This window comes from Rhincodon typus, chromosome 16 (assembly GCF_021869965.1).
Source record: "Rhincodon typus isolate 14 chromosome 16, sRhiTyp1.1, whole genome shotgun sequence".
NCBI classification, from domain to species: domain Eukaryota; kingdom Metazoa; phylum Chordata; class Chondrichthyes; order Orectolobiformes; family Rhincodontidae; genus Rhincodon; species Rhincodon typus.
Genome location: NC_063347.1, coordinates 24,086,244 through 24,103,566, shown reverse-complemented (window position 1 = coordinate 24,103,566; position 17,323 = coordinate 24,086,244).

Below are 17,323 nucleotides of genomic sequence, written 5' to 3'. Positions count from 1 at the left end.
ACATTATCCATTTTTTATTCCTGTATGAATATACAATTAACATTCAATAATAACTGTTTTACTATCTTTCATCAAATTCACTCAGGTCCTTTAGGGAAGGAAATCTGCTTTTCTTACCTGGTCTGGCCTCCAAATCACTCCAGGCCCACAACAATGCCTTAACTTCCCATGGGGCAATTGTGGGCCTAGCCAGTGATGCTCACATCCCCTGAATAAATAAAACATGTAACCCAATTTGCCAATTGTCTATAGCGAGATAACTTCAAATTTGAATGCCTGACTGATGGCAATGATGAATTCTACAAGCCCCCTTACCTTTCATTTCCTCTTATATCGTTTTAAACGTTGTTATTACTTTATTCACGTAGACTAAAAACCATATTGAACAGGAGATAAACAATGATGGTGAATAAACTACAACATCATCAGCATATGCAGCACAGGCTCTTGTGTGATAATGAATTGTATTAGCCTTAATATTCCCAAAAGTTCCCATGTCCATTTACTTGTTGCAGTTTTTAGAAGTAACAGAGATCCCTGTTAGATGCTACTCCTCTTCCGATTATTTGATCAGATTACGCAAGTGCAATGCACCAGCTGCATAAATTCATCTGTACCTTTTACTCATTTTAAGGGCTGGTAGACCAGAATACGCACATTACAATCTCCTTAGCGACTGATAACTTATTGTTTTAAAAGTCATGAATTTCTCTGTGACCCTTAGAAAGGACTGCAGGCCAAGATTTTCTATTTTAAAACTTTTACTATAGCAATCTCACAAAAATCAACAATGACTAAATGTTGCTAGGTAACAAATACATTAAACTACAGAAAAGGTATTCCATTTTAACCTCTTATCAGAGCCAAAAACACAATGCCATGCCTATACGTTATACCATGCTTTCAGCAAAAAATGTAGTCCTAAACTTAAAAATCCTAAGCTCTTTCTGATTTAGCAAGATCTCATCCTGTCCCACTAGGTTGAATCCACCAGTGTCCTTTTAAACAAAGGCTGCTTCGCTCAATCCTCTGAGCATAATTGAATAATCCAACTCTATTACAACCAGGTAGCTGTACATTATCTCTTAACTTTTGGCATCAATCTGATTATTGGAAGATGTGGCTATGCAGACTTGGCTTAATGCATTATTCTGAGAAAATGGGGAATTGCATAGTCCTAGCTCCCATACAATTGCCTTTGCTTCTAGAACAATGGCGCTATTAATGCATTACAAGAGCAGGAAGTAGCAAATAGAATATTGATTTGATAAAGCCGAACATTGTCAAAAAAGCCCAATGAAAATGGGGTATAGTAAAAGCAAAGGAAAAAGAAAACAATTATCTGCATTCATTTAGTGGCTTTCTTGATAACAAGGTAATATAAAGCATTTTAGGTATGTTTGGAGTGTAGTCACTATTGTGATAGCAGGTACACAGCAGCCAATTCTGCATGCTGCAAAATCCCGAAAAACATCAGAATAGTTGCTACGCAATTGTCTTTAGACATTAGATGAAGAATAAATGTTGACAAGGACACTCTCTGTCCTTCTGTACAATATTGTTATGGGATCTTTACTTCCAATTCAGGAGACAAATGGGGTCTTAGTTTAATACTTCACCCAAAAGCCTACATCTTTTGGAAAGCAACAGGGTCTCAGTGTTGCATCATAATATCAGCCTAGATTATGTGCTCAAGTCTCCAAGGCAGGATTTGAACTCATAAACTTGTGACTCGCAGCGGAACAACAAAAAACAAATGTGCTTTGTGTAAGTGATAAATGTGTATTTCATTAATTTCTAAATAAGGTTATTTTAAAATTTGGGTTTTGACTTAAAGAGTAATAGATGGAAAATCTTAGGCAGGTGAGTACAGAATTGGAATTTCTACCCCCAGGTTTTTAGTTTGATTGAACAAAACATCTGAATCAAATCTGGTTTTCGGACTCCTGTAAAATAACCTGAAGCAGTTAGTTTTTTGATGGAGTTGTATTTACAAACATAAATTTTATCACGTACTTCTTATAGCACCTGCATACACCTGGACTGAGGCAGTATATGTGATTTATGGTGAACGCTCAGGTACTGCTTTGCTGGAGGTATGCCATATCCATTGTCTGTTATAATTCTGCTTCAGAACAATCAATCCAACTTACCGCAGAATCAAGCTGAAATTCTTTAATGATTTTCAATTTACTCTATTAACCATATAATATCAATATACCATATAACTCCATTTAATCAAATCCTACATGCATTTATTATCTTTCTCAATTCTTTTAATACAAAAAACTGCAAAAGCATTGTAAGTATAGAAATACAACTGAATATCCATTATAACAAGGATATCCATGATAAATGATTTACTATAAATTGAATAAACCCAACTCATCAACTCAATTACCTGTTCAACCTCTTTTTCTGTCATTGCACCCTGAAGCATGCCGCATTTCTTGGACGAAGTTCCTTTTTCCATTGATGCCTTCAAAGATTTGAATTTTTGCATTTATTTATAGTTCAACAATAAGATCACCCTCATCCTGAATAAATCAGGCCCCTAACTAATCTCAGGTTGACAGTACAAATAACTTAATCTCTTTCAGACCAAAATTGCCATTTTCTCATGATTGATATTTCAGCTCCTATTACCCAAAACACTTGGGTCTAAAAATTGGTTATATCCTGCATTAAGGTGTGTAACCTATGGCCGAGCATCAGCACACACCATGCTTCAAACTGGCATTAGGCCTCGGGCCTCATTTATGTTATTTGGGTGAGCTGCCAGTACAAGAGATGACTACACAAGCAGCTCATCCACTTTACACAGATTAGTGTCAAGCCACTTACATCACTAGTAATAATGCAAAGGGAAGCCTTGGCAGTTGGTAAGGTTTGATTGTGAAACCAGGAATATGGAGAATTCCTATTCCTCCTGGTTTCACAGCAACATGTTATTTTAATATTTTCCTAGAAAAAAAACTCTTCATTGGTAGCTGCTACTCACATTTCGTTGACTATTGAAGAAAACTTATTGCAATGCAATTTCTTCAAAGAGACCTAAAATAGATCTGCTGTCCTTCAGTTACAAATGTAAGGAGTCCAACAGCTTTTTTAATATCTACAAATGAGTGCTGAAAATAGCCTACCCTAGCAGTGGGTCAGGTATTGTTCGATTGATCTTGGAGAACAGAACATTTGTATCTAAATCTGTCTTCTATTACCTGTAAAAATGGGTACAGTGAGGTCCAATTTTTACTTTCAATGCCTTATCGCTTAATCGTTATTTTGTTTTAAAAGAACAAGAACTATGATATGATCTAGCTAATGAAATCCCAGACAGGATGATAACAGTCTCATAAAGGTTTGGCTGGTCTGATAAGAACTCTTGATGTGGAAGTCTTTATATACAATTTGATACTATTTAAGGATCTCATCATGAATTTTGTTTAAATAGTTATGCCCTATTAAAATTAGAATATCATAACTGATGAAACTTTGTGAAACTTTCAGTGTGACTTATGTTTCAAAAAAATCAACAATTATCTGCACATATTTTTACATAACAATTTGCAAATGCTTAATCACAGAAATCTTGGGGCAAAACTTTAAAGTAAAATTGAGTGCAGTCTTGATCTAAAAATTCTATTGTTGTCCAAAGATTGTCTTGTTGTACAAAGTGACAAAGTTATGCATCAATTTTTAATTTGATACAGACCATATTTAATAATATCTTGTAGGATTCAATATTAAACTATAATTGATATAGGTGGCCACGTATGAGGAGAAACTTCAATTGTGTGAGCCACAATCTGAAAAGAGGAGATTGCACTAGTTTGTACAAAACAGCATGCCAATTTAAGATTATAGATTATTGGGAAGTTAACTGAGCATGACAGTAGTTTTTTTAAAGGACATTACTAGGTTCTGCAGATGTAGAATACATTTCATCTTTTGAGAAATGTCTGTAATAAAAAGTGTGCTTTATTCCCATTCAGTGGGCAATCTAATTTAGTATCATAAGTAAGAATTCCAACAATCAGTCACAACATGAAATTATCAGCTGTTTAAAGAGCAGGATGATGGAGATGATGGAGAGAGCAGTTGTTCATTGATCAATGTGGTTGAAGAATGAACATTACTTAGTGAGGAATTAGCAATTTTATTGACAAGGCTACAAAACTTCGAATAGAAAGATGCAAGGAATGGAGTATACATTTTCTGGGAGTATTTGGCATGCCTTCACCTGCTGATCACAACCATAAAGTATCTGAGGAGAGACCAAGGAATACATGGAGCAACAGTGAATGTAATGTGTATGTCCTACAGGAATTGGAAACATAATAGAAAAGAGTCAGACCTTCAGAAATTTAATGCTACTTGTTTGAAAAAAATTCTCTTCATACATGTAATTATGTAGAATATAAAGCTTAAAAATACACCCCTCAACCCACCTCTGCCACCTTTCCTGACGAAATTCACCAAAAATTCACCAATAACAAGATTGTCCTACAATGAAAGGCTGAGTCTATTGCGTGTATATTCTCTGGAGTTTAGGAAAATGTGACATTGAAACGTACAAGATCCTGAAGGGGCTTGACATGGTAAATGCTGAGAAGTTACTACTTCTGGCTGGGGATCTAAAACATGCAGAGGGCACAGTCTGAGGATGCAAGGTCAACTATTTAGAACTGAGATAAGGTGAAAGTGCTTCACTCAGAGGCTGAAATCTTTGGAATTCTCCACTCGCGAGAATTGTGAAACCTCTATTGTTAAAGATATATTCAAGGCAGAATTTTGTCTCTTGGGAAATGAAAAAGATATGGAGAGTGGGTTGGAAAATGGATTTAAAGAGAAAAATATTAGTCATGGTCATACTGAGTGGCAGAACTGACTCAAGATGCTATATTGTTCCTACTTCTTATGTTCTATTAGCACAACCCCCTTCTTTCTCTCATATGTTTAACTAGCCTCTGTTTAACTGCATCTGCTATACTTGTCTCAATTACTTCTTATGAAACTCACTGCTCTCTGTTTAAAGATGTTTCTCCTGAACGATCTATTTGATTTCTTGGTGACTATTAAATGTTGGTGGCCTCAAGATTTGATTCTTCCCACAAATGCAAACTCACCCTTTGTGTTTGAATTGAGTGTAGGTGATAGGGATCTCCCCTACTGGCTGGAGAGCTGTTGACAGCACCATGTCACCTATTTTCAGGAAGGCTCACTTTATAAAGTGCCAATCAGGAATTAACACAGCAAGGTCAAGAGTGTGGTTCCCAATGGGCCCTCTTACACATGCTGGATCCCTCAATCAGGCTCGCTTTATGCATTGGACTGGCGAACCCTACAAGCAACCTCAACATAGTTTGCCTCCAAGGCTTCTCACATCGTGATCTCACCACTTACCACTGAGTAAACACTAACTGGGGGATAAGCCCCTTAAGTGGGAATTACTTGGGGAAGAGGCAAAAAGGAGGTGGAGTCCCCAGCCGCAAACCTTCAGACCAATTAAATGTTCCATTGTCAGTAAACTTGCCACAGGGAAAAGCATTAAATTTCAGCTTTGTCTGCTCTATCAAACCTTTCATAATTTTAAAGACCTCCATTAAGTCATTCCTCAGCTTAATCTTTTCAAGAGAAAAGAGACTCAGCCTGATATACGATATCTCTTACATAACCTGGTCTTTCCATTACCTTGTCAAACCATTCTATCAGGTTAATTTAAGCATAATTTAGGCTTTTGCAATCCATGCTGACTATTGGTTCATATATTTTCTGTCCACAGAAACACTTATTCTTTTAATATAGTTTTGAATCTTTTTCTATCACTACAGTTAAACTGATTGGTCTATATATACCTCAGTGGCTGCACTACTGCCTCACAGCACCAGGGACCTGGGTTTGATTCCACCCTCAGGCAACTGTCTGTGTGGAGTTTGCACATTCTCCCTGTGTCTGTGTGGGTTTCCTCTGGGTGCTCTGGTTTTCTCCCACAGTCCAAAGATATGCAGTCTAGGTGGATTGGCCATGCTAAATCGCCCGTAGTGTTCAGGGATGTGTAGATTAGGTGGGTTATAGGGGGATAGGTCTGGGTGGGATGCTCTGAGGGTTGGTGTGGGGCCGAAAGGCCTGTTTCCACACTGTAGGGATTCTATGTTTTGTTCTATTTCCTTTTAGCAACGATGATGTCAAACCTTGGCACTATACCTACTTCAATGTAACTTTAATATACATAAACTATTGGTTCTTGTTTGCTGCTTAGTTTCACCAAGAATGCTTGGGTGCTCACAATTTAGATGTGCTGTCTTATGCTCTGATTAGTCAATTATTTTCACCCTTTGTGTCCCATCTGTTAATTTTATCTTTAAGTTCATTTCCTAGTAAAATACTTATTTTGCTAGCTTTGATACTAAGAACCAAGGCAAAGAATTTATTCAATATAGCTGCCATTTCTCTGTTATTTTGCTCATCCATCAGTGGCCCTATCTTTACTTTTCTTTTCATCATTCATTTGTCTATAAAAATCTTGATCTCTCTCATCCAAGATAGTTTGATTTTTCAAATTTTTACTGCCTTCTTGATCATTTAAATTTCTCTCCTAGGTTTTCATGGACAATTTTGTCCTTCTTTTCTTTAGGATCTGTGGTCCTTAGTTGTCATTTTATTTTGATTAAATTTCTCTTTAGGTCTTTAATCATTCTTGGTAGCCCTTAATTAGTTGGTTTGTTTTTTAACTTCAAGTTGAATACATGTCTCTTGAATTCCAGTGTTTATGTTTTGAATGATTTCCCATTACTTTTCTGTCTCTTTGCTTTTCATAATGTGCTATGTCTGGCACTCATCTCATAGATTTACACATTTTTCCTCCAGGTTTCTCTTATCATTATGGTGATGGATCCTTTCTTATCTTTAAACTTAGTCCATATGGATTACTGTTCTTCTAATTGCATTGTGTTACCTTTAACAAGAACAGATACTTCACTTCCCTCCATCCTTCTCTTCCTATCCTAAATGTGTTATATCTGGTAACGTCCAGTTTTGAATTCTGTTCTGCATACATCTATATTTCAGTTAGCTACTTTTTTTACTCTATCTGTGTCCTCATTACAAATCACTTTCTGCAGGTCACCTATTTTGTTTTGAATACTTGGGACATCGCTTCAAGTGATTTTATTTGTTTATCTTCTTTTGTTGCTTTTTGTAGTTATTTTACTTTGTATTCTACAATTACATTCAATTACCGGTTATTCATGTTATTGTCATTAATTATTTTAGTTTGCCCTCTCCTCTTTTCTCCTGATTCTTTTATTGGTATTCCTCAAAAGAAGGTGAAAACAAAGGCCAGAATTTTCCCCTTCCTGGTTTCCTGTGGCCAATGATGAGAAAGTTGGGAAAATACACTAAGCATGAAAAGATCAAAATCTTGACATCAAGAAAATGTTTTGTGATTTCCCCCTTAAGTTTTCAATAGTGATTTCAGAATATCAGTATTGAGCGGCAATATACATGAATTTGCACCTTGTTATTAATACAAATTACTTTATTCCTACACTACTTCCAATTTTTTTCTCATTCCACGAGGAATTAACCAATACAAATTATGAAGATGAAAGTTAAAGAGATTAGTTGGTGGCTGAATACTTGTACCATTACCATCCTACTGTGTCTACAGCATAATAGCCCTCCGTGCTCCATGGGCACCATCCTCTGCAGATCTGTTGTTCACGTAAGTCACTATCAGCAAACCATCAGCCTCACTTCATAATCATGGCTGCTCTCAGACCAACTCTCACACTCCTTCAGCATGTCAACTCTTGACTTTGAAGCTCAAGGACATCTGTTTCTGCCAGTTCACTTTGGACAGGGACTTCTCTGGCTGCAGTGTGTTCTTCTTCCTCAGGCAGTTCAGGAAATTTTACATGTCCATAAGGTCTGTCACCAACTTCTACAGATGCACCATTGAAAGCATACTGTCCGGGTGCATAACAGCCTAGTATGGCAACTGCTCTGACCAGGACTGTAAGAAACTACAGAAGGTGGTGTGCCCAGCCCAGATCATCATGGAAGCCAACCTTCCATCTATTTAACTCTATTTACACGGCTCGCAGCCATGGAAAGGCTGCCAACATCATCAAAGATCCATTGCACCCTGAGAATGATCTCCTACAACCTCTTCCGTCAGCAGAAGATACAGAAGCCTGAACACACGCACAAGCAGGTTCAGGAACAGCATTTTTCTGGCCGTTTTCAGACTGTTGAATGGACTCTAGCCTCAAATAATGTAACCTGCAATGTAACCTGTATGCCTCTAAGTCTTTTTGATCTGTACATTCTTTGCTGTGATCTGCCTGAACCACTTGTAAACAAAGCTTTTCACTGCATTTCAGAACATGTGACAATAAAAAAATCAATCAATCATTCACTTTGCACTTACTTAGAAGATACCTGTCTCAATGGCTTGCATTAATTTTTATTGCATATGGAGTTGTAGATGGTGGTGGAGAATCGAGGAGATGGAAATGTGGCTGTACTGTTATGGCACATGCAGCATACCTCACATACTTCAAGCAAATAAACATTTCTGAAAGTCAAAGGGGATCAGTCCTTTACAGGGTCAAGGGGAACAATGGGCAGTCAGGGGTACACTTGTACTCAGTCAAAGGGCTTGCTTGATTCCAGTTCATGGCGTTGGCCCCTGTACTATCAGAGTCCAGGGATCTGTGTTCCTGCAGCTGGTTTTTAGATCACGGTCAGTCCTGCAAGTCACATGCAAGCAATTCAGGGATTAGTGTTGGTCAATCAGGCGTGTAGAGACATCAGTGCAGGGTTGGATCATGTTAAGTTAGGGCTGTCCTGCTATGTCAGTCTGGGATGAGGGTCACAGGCAGTCCTGGAGATTTGGATACTAATCATCTTGTTGAGAGCAGTCCTGGGAGTTCTGGACAAGGTGGGAAACTAAAGTCTGGGTTAGGGTTCATTGGACTGGGTTTCTGAGGGAATAATTACAGTTATAGGGGCAATTCAAGAGAAAAAGAGTGGAATTTCATAGAACATAGGAGGGGATTGGGAGTTCTGGTGGCAGGAGGCAGAGGGAGTTGGGTGGGTGGGGGGGTGATGGTTTGCCGTGTGTCCTGGCCACTCTAGACTCTCCATGGGAATAGCATTTGGCCAACAAAGCTGTGGGGCTGTAGGGTTAAAGTGGTGACGTTATGTGGCTCAACAGAAATGGGAGGAAACTGAAAGATCATTGGGAAGAAGTGGACAGCAATACAAAAGAGAGCATGAAGTTTGGGGGACCATCCTGCATCTGAGATACAATCAGAACTCACTCACAAGAATATAACATTGGCACTTTGCCAACTTGGATCAAAAATAAACTGTATAAAATAGCCAGTGGCTTGTTTCAAGGCATAATTGGGGACCTGTGTGGCCTCTCCAAAGCCTCCACAGATAAATGCATCTGGACGTTACTGATTCCATTTTCAGCAGATTATAAAAACCGAAAGAACTGTGGATGCTGTAAATCAGGAACAAACACAGAAGTTGCTGTAAAAACTCAGCAGGTCTGGCAGCATTTGTGAAGAAAAAATCAGAGTTAATATTTCAGGTCTGGTGACCCTTCCTCAGAACTGTATCCTGTCCCAGGGATGAGGAGCGCCAAGCAGCTCTGGAAGTAGGGTTCACTAGCCACATCCAGGTACAGAGTGCTATAGCACTCGCATTGCTTTGAGAGCACCCTATCGCCATCCTGCAGAGTTCATCAACAGAAAAGTCTTCTGCTTCATTGATGTTTAACTTACATATGACCATCAATGCCAAATCTTGATGGTCCGTGCAAAGTATCATGGGACCTGTCATGATCTTTCATACCAGACAAGTCAGAGGTTCTTGCTTCCTTCCCAGGTCATCAAATCATATTGGGTTGGCTGCTGGATGGGAAGATCTGCTTCTTCCAAGCATGACTACTGATTCCTTTTTGCAATCCCTGGGCTGATGAAGACCATAAACCTCCTTAAGATGTAACTTTTATGCCTAGAATGCTCCAGTGTGTGTATAGCCCAGGGAGGATCTCCTGCGTAACTGTGGCATGCTGTCCCCTTCACAACTAGTGGCAACATCGGGGCAATGTCCTGGATGCAGAGAAATCAGGGATAAACAGCCATTTTCTGAGAATGAAGATAAAGATGAGAACATATATGAGGATTCTCAAGCAGGGCAGCATGACAGAGCAATGCTTAGTAAATGCATTGAGCCAGGGAGAACCTCATTGAAACCTGCTTGCAGGATGAATGAGCTGAGTTTGGACTTTATTTAGTTGTTAAGTCTCTGTTGGTAACATGGCAAGCAGTCTTGCTTATTCTAAAAGACATGGACTTTATTTTTTGTTATTATTTTGGTGGCCACTGACTTTTTCTATTGCTGAAAAGATGTCTAGTCATCCATGAACCTAGAATGAACGTTTCTGTCCAGAGATGAATGGAATCATCATTGATTCTGCGCTCTTGTTCACAAGATGGGTGAAAGTATGGAATGATGTGTGCAGGCCAGGCCCTAGCACAAGCCTTGGGCACTATGTCTACCCTCAGAGTTATCTACATCAAACATTGGTTCAATGATCTATGACACCTGAGTCAAGGAGTTGACTGCTTAAGAGAAATAAGCAATGCTTGGCCATAACCACTTCTTTCATTCTGGGGATGTCTGAAAAGGCTGCTTAGCTCTCACACGGGTGTGGACTTTCACTTTAAGATCCAAATTCAAACAGTTTATTTACATATTTACATAGCCCAAAACACCTTAGAACTTTATAAAACATTCAATACATATATAGTCTTGGCTACAGCATCATGCATCTCTCTAGAATTTTCTCTCCAAGCCATGGGGCAGTTACTTAAAATATTAGTTCTACCCACAGGCTGAAGCAATCAAGCACTATACAAGGATGTGTGATCAGACAAGCTTAATCAAACACTACAGGAACATTTGAAACTCAGTTTAAAGATCCCACATTTATGTTTGAAAGTCATTTAATTCATTCAACTTGCTTTTTACTTCAGTTTGCTTTTTGTGTGTTGTGATAAGCTACAGAGATTAACCCTGATCTCCCTTTAAGCAAGGATAGTGTATACAATGATTTAACATGGAGGTACTGAAGAGTTTCCTGGAACTGTTCTTTATTGGTGATCACATTTGAGCTGGACACTGAGGGAATAAATTTTCTTTGGTTCATATAGTCATAAAGGGCTGAATGACAATATGATTATTGATGACTCCCCTACTTTGGGGAAGCCAGGAGAGGCTGGTGGAAAAGTTCAAAAACAACTTCATGCAGGTATGCACAATATTCCTGTAACCATCGACCTTGCATGATCTCCTTGTGTCTGAAAACAGAGTCACTGGTTGGCTGCCCAAAGACAAGGGCTTCCTCATGGATCCTGCCATCATTCCATAACTGATGCTACTTCTTGGAATTTGAAAGAATGAGGCTCAGGAGAAATGGATGTTGTATGACCATCAGATGTCCCCACTCTGCTGAAGAACTAAACTCATTTCTGAATTGCATCAGGTACTTGATGCAGCTTGCCATGACAACCTCTAACAATGACCACATTCTGTCACTTCCACTCCTCCTTGGGAACCATATCACTCTATAGCCCTTTTTAGTCCCAAACAGCACATCAAAGAAAGCTTCTCTGTAGCAAAGTGTAGCCTTTTCCCTCTTGCGTGGTAATACTTCTTTCTCTGTCCTATCCCCCTCCAACTAATTCAACTTCCTGTTTGACGTGGGCCTTTAACAATGGAGTTGAAACATGTGTTATTGTCATATTTGCTGATTTTTTTTGGGAAGGCTGTAATGATGTCACAAAATAGAACTATTGATTTGTTAAATTAACTTACTTGATTTAATACCTGGGATTTTCAAGAACTGAGATGGGTATTAAAAAGGAACCAAAATGTTGACTTAAAATGGCTGCGGCAATCTCTTGAGCTGACAGGTTGGTTAAGTTTTATGAAACCTATATGGAATAAACAACTGATAGTCTGAGCTAAATTGAGTATTTTATTCCAAAGGCAAAGAAACCAATCAACCTATCTGAAGTAGGCAGGAAAAAACTCTCTGTGATGGCCTCAAAGACACCCAAAATACTCAAAACAGTGTATTCTTTTTCATACTGAATATTATCCCATTTCCCACTTAATCGTGTTTTTGTGTGCATGTGTGGCTGCATCTGTGGCGGTCCAAAGGTCATATGCTCAATGTTGCATCTTTATTATTTCTCTTGAGCTTAGCAGGTAATGCATTTGCTTTTTCACTCTAAAGAAAAACTTATACTGCTGAAGTAGAAATTAATTAACTATTTTAGTTGGAGAGATGTGTAGCCACTTGCTAAATAGAACCTAAACCTTTGTTATGGCCATCTGGGGAGATTTGTGAGGAAGGAGCCAATCCTTGACTGGTCGTAACAGCCCGGAAATCATATGTTAAAATAATGGTTGTTTATATATTTTTTAAAACTGCTGACAGGCGTATTTAACATACTGTCACATTTCCCTTACATTATCGGACCCATCTACACTCCCTCCCACAACACTATCTCCACCTCCACTCTGCTGGTAGCAAATCTGTCCATTACAATGCATCATTCCACAATCGCCACAGAAAGGGGGTCCTTGCCATTCATGCCTACCATTGGATGTGCAATATCATGCCTGGAAATTGATCCTCCACACCCTGAGAATGTATACAATGGGGACCATTTTTTTCCCTCATGCAATCTGTTTCACTCATTCATTTACTTCACTCACTTTATTCTGTAACCTCAAAATTATTTGTGTACAATGTTTCCCTGAGCTCTGTCTTAAATCTCATACATTTAATCTCATTTTTGTCTACTCTTATTATCTTCTGCTTGACTGAAACTGCCAGCTGTTTGCTGCTAGGCTATATAACCCAATGTTTCGAAATGTGAAGTATATCAATGAAGAAAACTTATCTGCAGGAAAATTAAGAGGTGAATTATATAGTATTTAACTGCTTCAAAGATCCTAAAGTGCTTGCTTTTAATCGTTACACAAACCATAAATATATCAAATAAGCCAATTTTATAAAATGTACATAACAGCATAATAATGCAGAACACTACGGGTGAAAAGGTTACTTCATTAACTGTAAGAAGTTACTCAAAACTCCTGCTAAAGTCTTTGCATATTAATTAAAACACAGGCAGATCTCATAAAATATTTATAGTGGTTTCCAAGGTTTCCATAACTGAATAATTCAATAGTCTCTACTTAGCTGCATAAACAACTCTTGCCGATTAGCTATCTGAAGCTGTCCAAATGTACACGTGGACACAGAGGAGAATTTAATTGTTTGGAATTATGTCAGACCGCAGGTGCCATTGAATTGAATATCAGTGGTAAGATAAATAAACACTTACTAATACACAATATATAAAGCCATCTTCCTTTTTATATTCTTCAAAGAAGCACATTTAAACTTTGTGCTAATTAATACTAAATTGATATGTATCCTCAAATAATTAATTTCATCATTTCAAGGGGCTCCTCATATAGATAGAGGGAGGCAGTTGTCTAGTGCTATTATCGCTGGACTGTTAATCCAGAGACCCAGATAATGTTCTGGGGACCCGGGTTTGAATCCCACCATGGCAGATGGTGGAATTTGATCTCAATTAAAAAAAAATCTGGAATTAAGAATCTAATGATGACTGTGAATCCATTGTTGATTTTCGGAAAAACCCATTTGATTCATTAATATCCTTTAGAGAAGGAAACTGCCATCCTTACCTGGTCTGGACTACATGTGACTTAAGATCCACAGCAATGTGATTGACTTTCAACTGCCCTCTGGGCAATTAGGGATGCACCATAAATGCTGCCTAGCCAGCAATGTCCACATCCAATTAATGAATAAAGAAAAAAATGTAGGTGTAACGCAAGCATTTTGATCATTAGTTTACAAACTGTAATTATCGCCGGTACTTCATCTGAAGGAGATATAGTGTCATAAATAGGTAAGATAACTAATTGGTAATACATAAACATCTATAGATTGGTCAATAATACCATTTTGTGCTTGATTATCAAGATGTTGGGGTAAAATTAATGTGAAAAGGAAAAGAATTAATCATGCAGGACATGATTATATTAGAAGGGAATAGGAAGTTGAATGTACTTGAAAAATGTGATGCAGTTGATATAGTTCTACAAGCTGAATTATTCCCAAGGAAATGAATGACATAAGAATACATATTAATCACTTGCCTTTTTTGTACAACTGGTGGCAATTATGAATGAGACAAAAATATAGATTTTAAATACATCAGCTTTCATTTTCTTGTTGTTAATGAAGGACATTGCTATGAATATGCAATTGAAAATGTCAGTATAGAAACGTCAGCTCAAGTCTCTAGAGTGAGCTTTAAACCCACAGTTTCAGTGGGAATACAGCATTTGAAGCTTACTGTTTACCCATGTTTTGACTATGGCCAGAGACTTTAGAGGTGAACATTATCACCACCTACACCAGCTGAAATTACTGCCCTTTTACGAGTGTATCAAACTGAGGTCAATTTTGTACAGTGGGACAAGTTCATTTGGAACAGTGAAATTTTGACAAATCACGTTTCTTCATTCAGCATTTATATTCAAATGGAACAGATTTGCCATGTGTTTGACTAAGTGAAAGACAACATACTGTACCTAAGATATCCAGTTTCTTCCATGAAGGCATTAGTTACAAAAAAAGCAGTCTGGTATGAAATTAAGGTACTAATTATCTGATTAAAAGGTTTTTGGGAGGGACCTGTCTGAGGTTTGTAAACGTCTTTCCCTGAAAAGATGTGAAATAATATTGTTGATTTGAACTATGTTTCGGTGTGAACATTGCAAAAGATTTTTCAAAAACAGTATAGACTGTCTATGTGGAGTACAGCCTTACTAATAGAAACAGTTGTTGACTATTCTAGTGTACCAGTGTATCCTCTTCCATTTCCTTGGCACCTTTGATTTGATGTTCTCTTCCTTTATACCTCTTAACCTTGTGGGCTTCGAAGGTCCATTCCCGTTGGCACTGCAGAATTAAAATATACTCTTCATTTTTTTCTTCTTCATTCCACAAAGTATATACAAGACTGTCCCATTTAGCTATGCTTTTTCGGTTCTTTGTAATAATTATCAACTAATCTTAGGCTCGGATTTTCACCCGGACAGAGAGCCTGTATATCATGGAAAATATGGTAAAAGTGGCTGGAATTCATCCCTGCTGCCCTTGTGTACGAAACTTCCCATTTTAACAAGGGCAGGAAGCAGCCACCTCGAGATTTGTACATGTGTGTTTATGCAGCTGACCATTGAAAACACTAACTCCCTCTACTCTATGTGATTTTGGTGACAATATGAAGTGAATAGATTAGGTAAGTGAAAGTAGGTCTGAACCTTGATGTTCATTTAGGTAGTCTGAGTACCATTTTGGAGAGATATGGTAACCCTTTGCATCTGGTGCCAGGCCATCTTCGGAAAGGGAAGCTGTCCATTGGGAGAAGAAAGTTATTCCTTTGGCATTGGCACAAGTAAACAAGCTTGTGCATAAACTTAATGAACAGTTAAGCTGTCAAAGATCTGTCAAAGCTGTCAAAAAGATCATGGTATACTGTTAAAGAGACGTATCTTGATTGTCAGGATGACTAGTCAAGGTTGATAAGGCCTGTCCCTTTTAACTGTTGTAAAAAAGATTTGGACAATTTTTAAAAATTGCTTTCTATTTTACTCTATCTGTTGACATAAGCCTGAGGATTTTCATTATTAGATTAATGCTGCATGACTGATTGTACAGAGATCCATGTTCATAAAGGGGTGCTTTCCAATCTCCTGTTTTATTGACAGCTAAAAGTGATTCTGAACACTGCAGCTACAAGTGGCTTTAGTTACATTTGATTGAAAAGCTTGCTTTCTTAGGTTTTATTGAGGTGAAGGAATTTAAATTTACATGTATTCTATGAGTATCATAGAACTTCTACAGTATGGAAAGAGGCCATTCAGTCCATTGAGTCTGCACAAACGATTCAAAGAGCATCCCACCGAGATCCAGACACAGTCCCCCATCCTGTCCTTGTAACCTTGCATATACCATGACTAGCCACCTAGCCTGCCCATCCCTGGGCATTGTGGACAACTCGCAATGGCCAATTCACCTAATCTGCACATCTTCGGACTGTGGGAGGAAACTGGAGCACCCGGAGGAAACCCACGCAGACACGAGGAGAACATACAAACTCCACACAGACAGTCACCCAAGGCTGGAATCAAACCTGGGTCCCTGGCACTGTGAGGCAACAATGTTAACCACTGCGCCGCCCATTACATGCTTTGTTTTCAGTAATATAGTGAACTCCACGATGCAATTTATTTAATTTTCATCTGAGTATTTGTCCAAAGGCCTGCAAATGGTGAGTAATAAAGTGAGCTAGCATAGTAGGTGAAAGGGCAAAGAATGGTAAGTGGGACAACACGGGTTGACTTGTATTGGCACTTATTTGGCATTACAGCTGTAAGGATCCAGGGGATGGGAATGGGGCATTGGTTGTTATGGACAGTAAGGGGGGACCAGGGGTTGGTATGAAAGGTGTGAAGGTGTGGGATACAATGTGGGTAGGTATAGGGGCTTAGTTAGGCATTGATTAGCATGGATGGGATTATTGGGATTGTGCGGTGATGAAGTGGGTGAAGGCTGGAGAGAAGCTTTATCTGTTAATTTTTATTTTTAAACTTTCTACATCTTGCAAGAGCCCTGAGGTTGGCTTTCCACCCATTGACCTCCACAAAAGGCACCGTCTTCCTAGAATCCCCATCCTGCCACTCCCCTACAATCCTTAAACCAAGAACAGGAAGATTGGGCAATGTTTTCTTCTGTTTCTGTTCAGCTGACCCTGTAACAAAAATGAAAATCTTATTGTTCAATGGATGTTGGCAATTGCTTCCAGACTTTTCAGCCTATCATGCAAATGAGAAGTATTTCCATCTCTGGATCCCATTAGAACCATTTTATATGTGTTTTATGAAGGTGGAATTGCGTGGAATCTAAAGGAAATCATTGGGACAGGGACATGTTAAAGGCATCCTTTCCAACCTTAGATTACACACAATTAGACACATTACTCCAGTTGAGGTTGAATTAGAGTTTAATAATGGTTTACCATAACTTTCTTGCCTTTCTGCAGGAATATCACGGTGTGCTGGGAGATTGGCTGCTGCAGTTAGAGTGAAATTCTGATGGTAATTTTTATTTTGGTGAGTGTTTTTT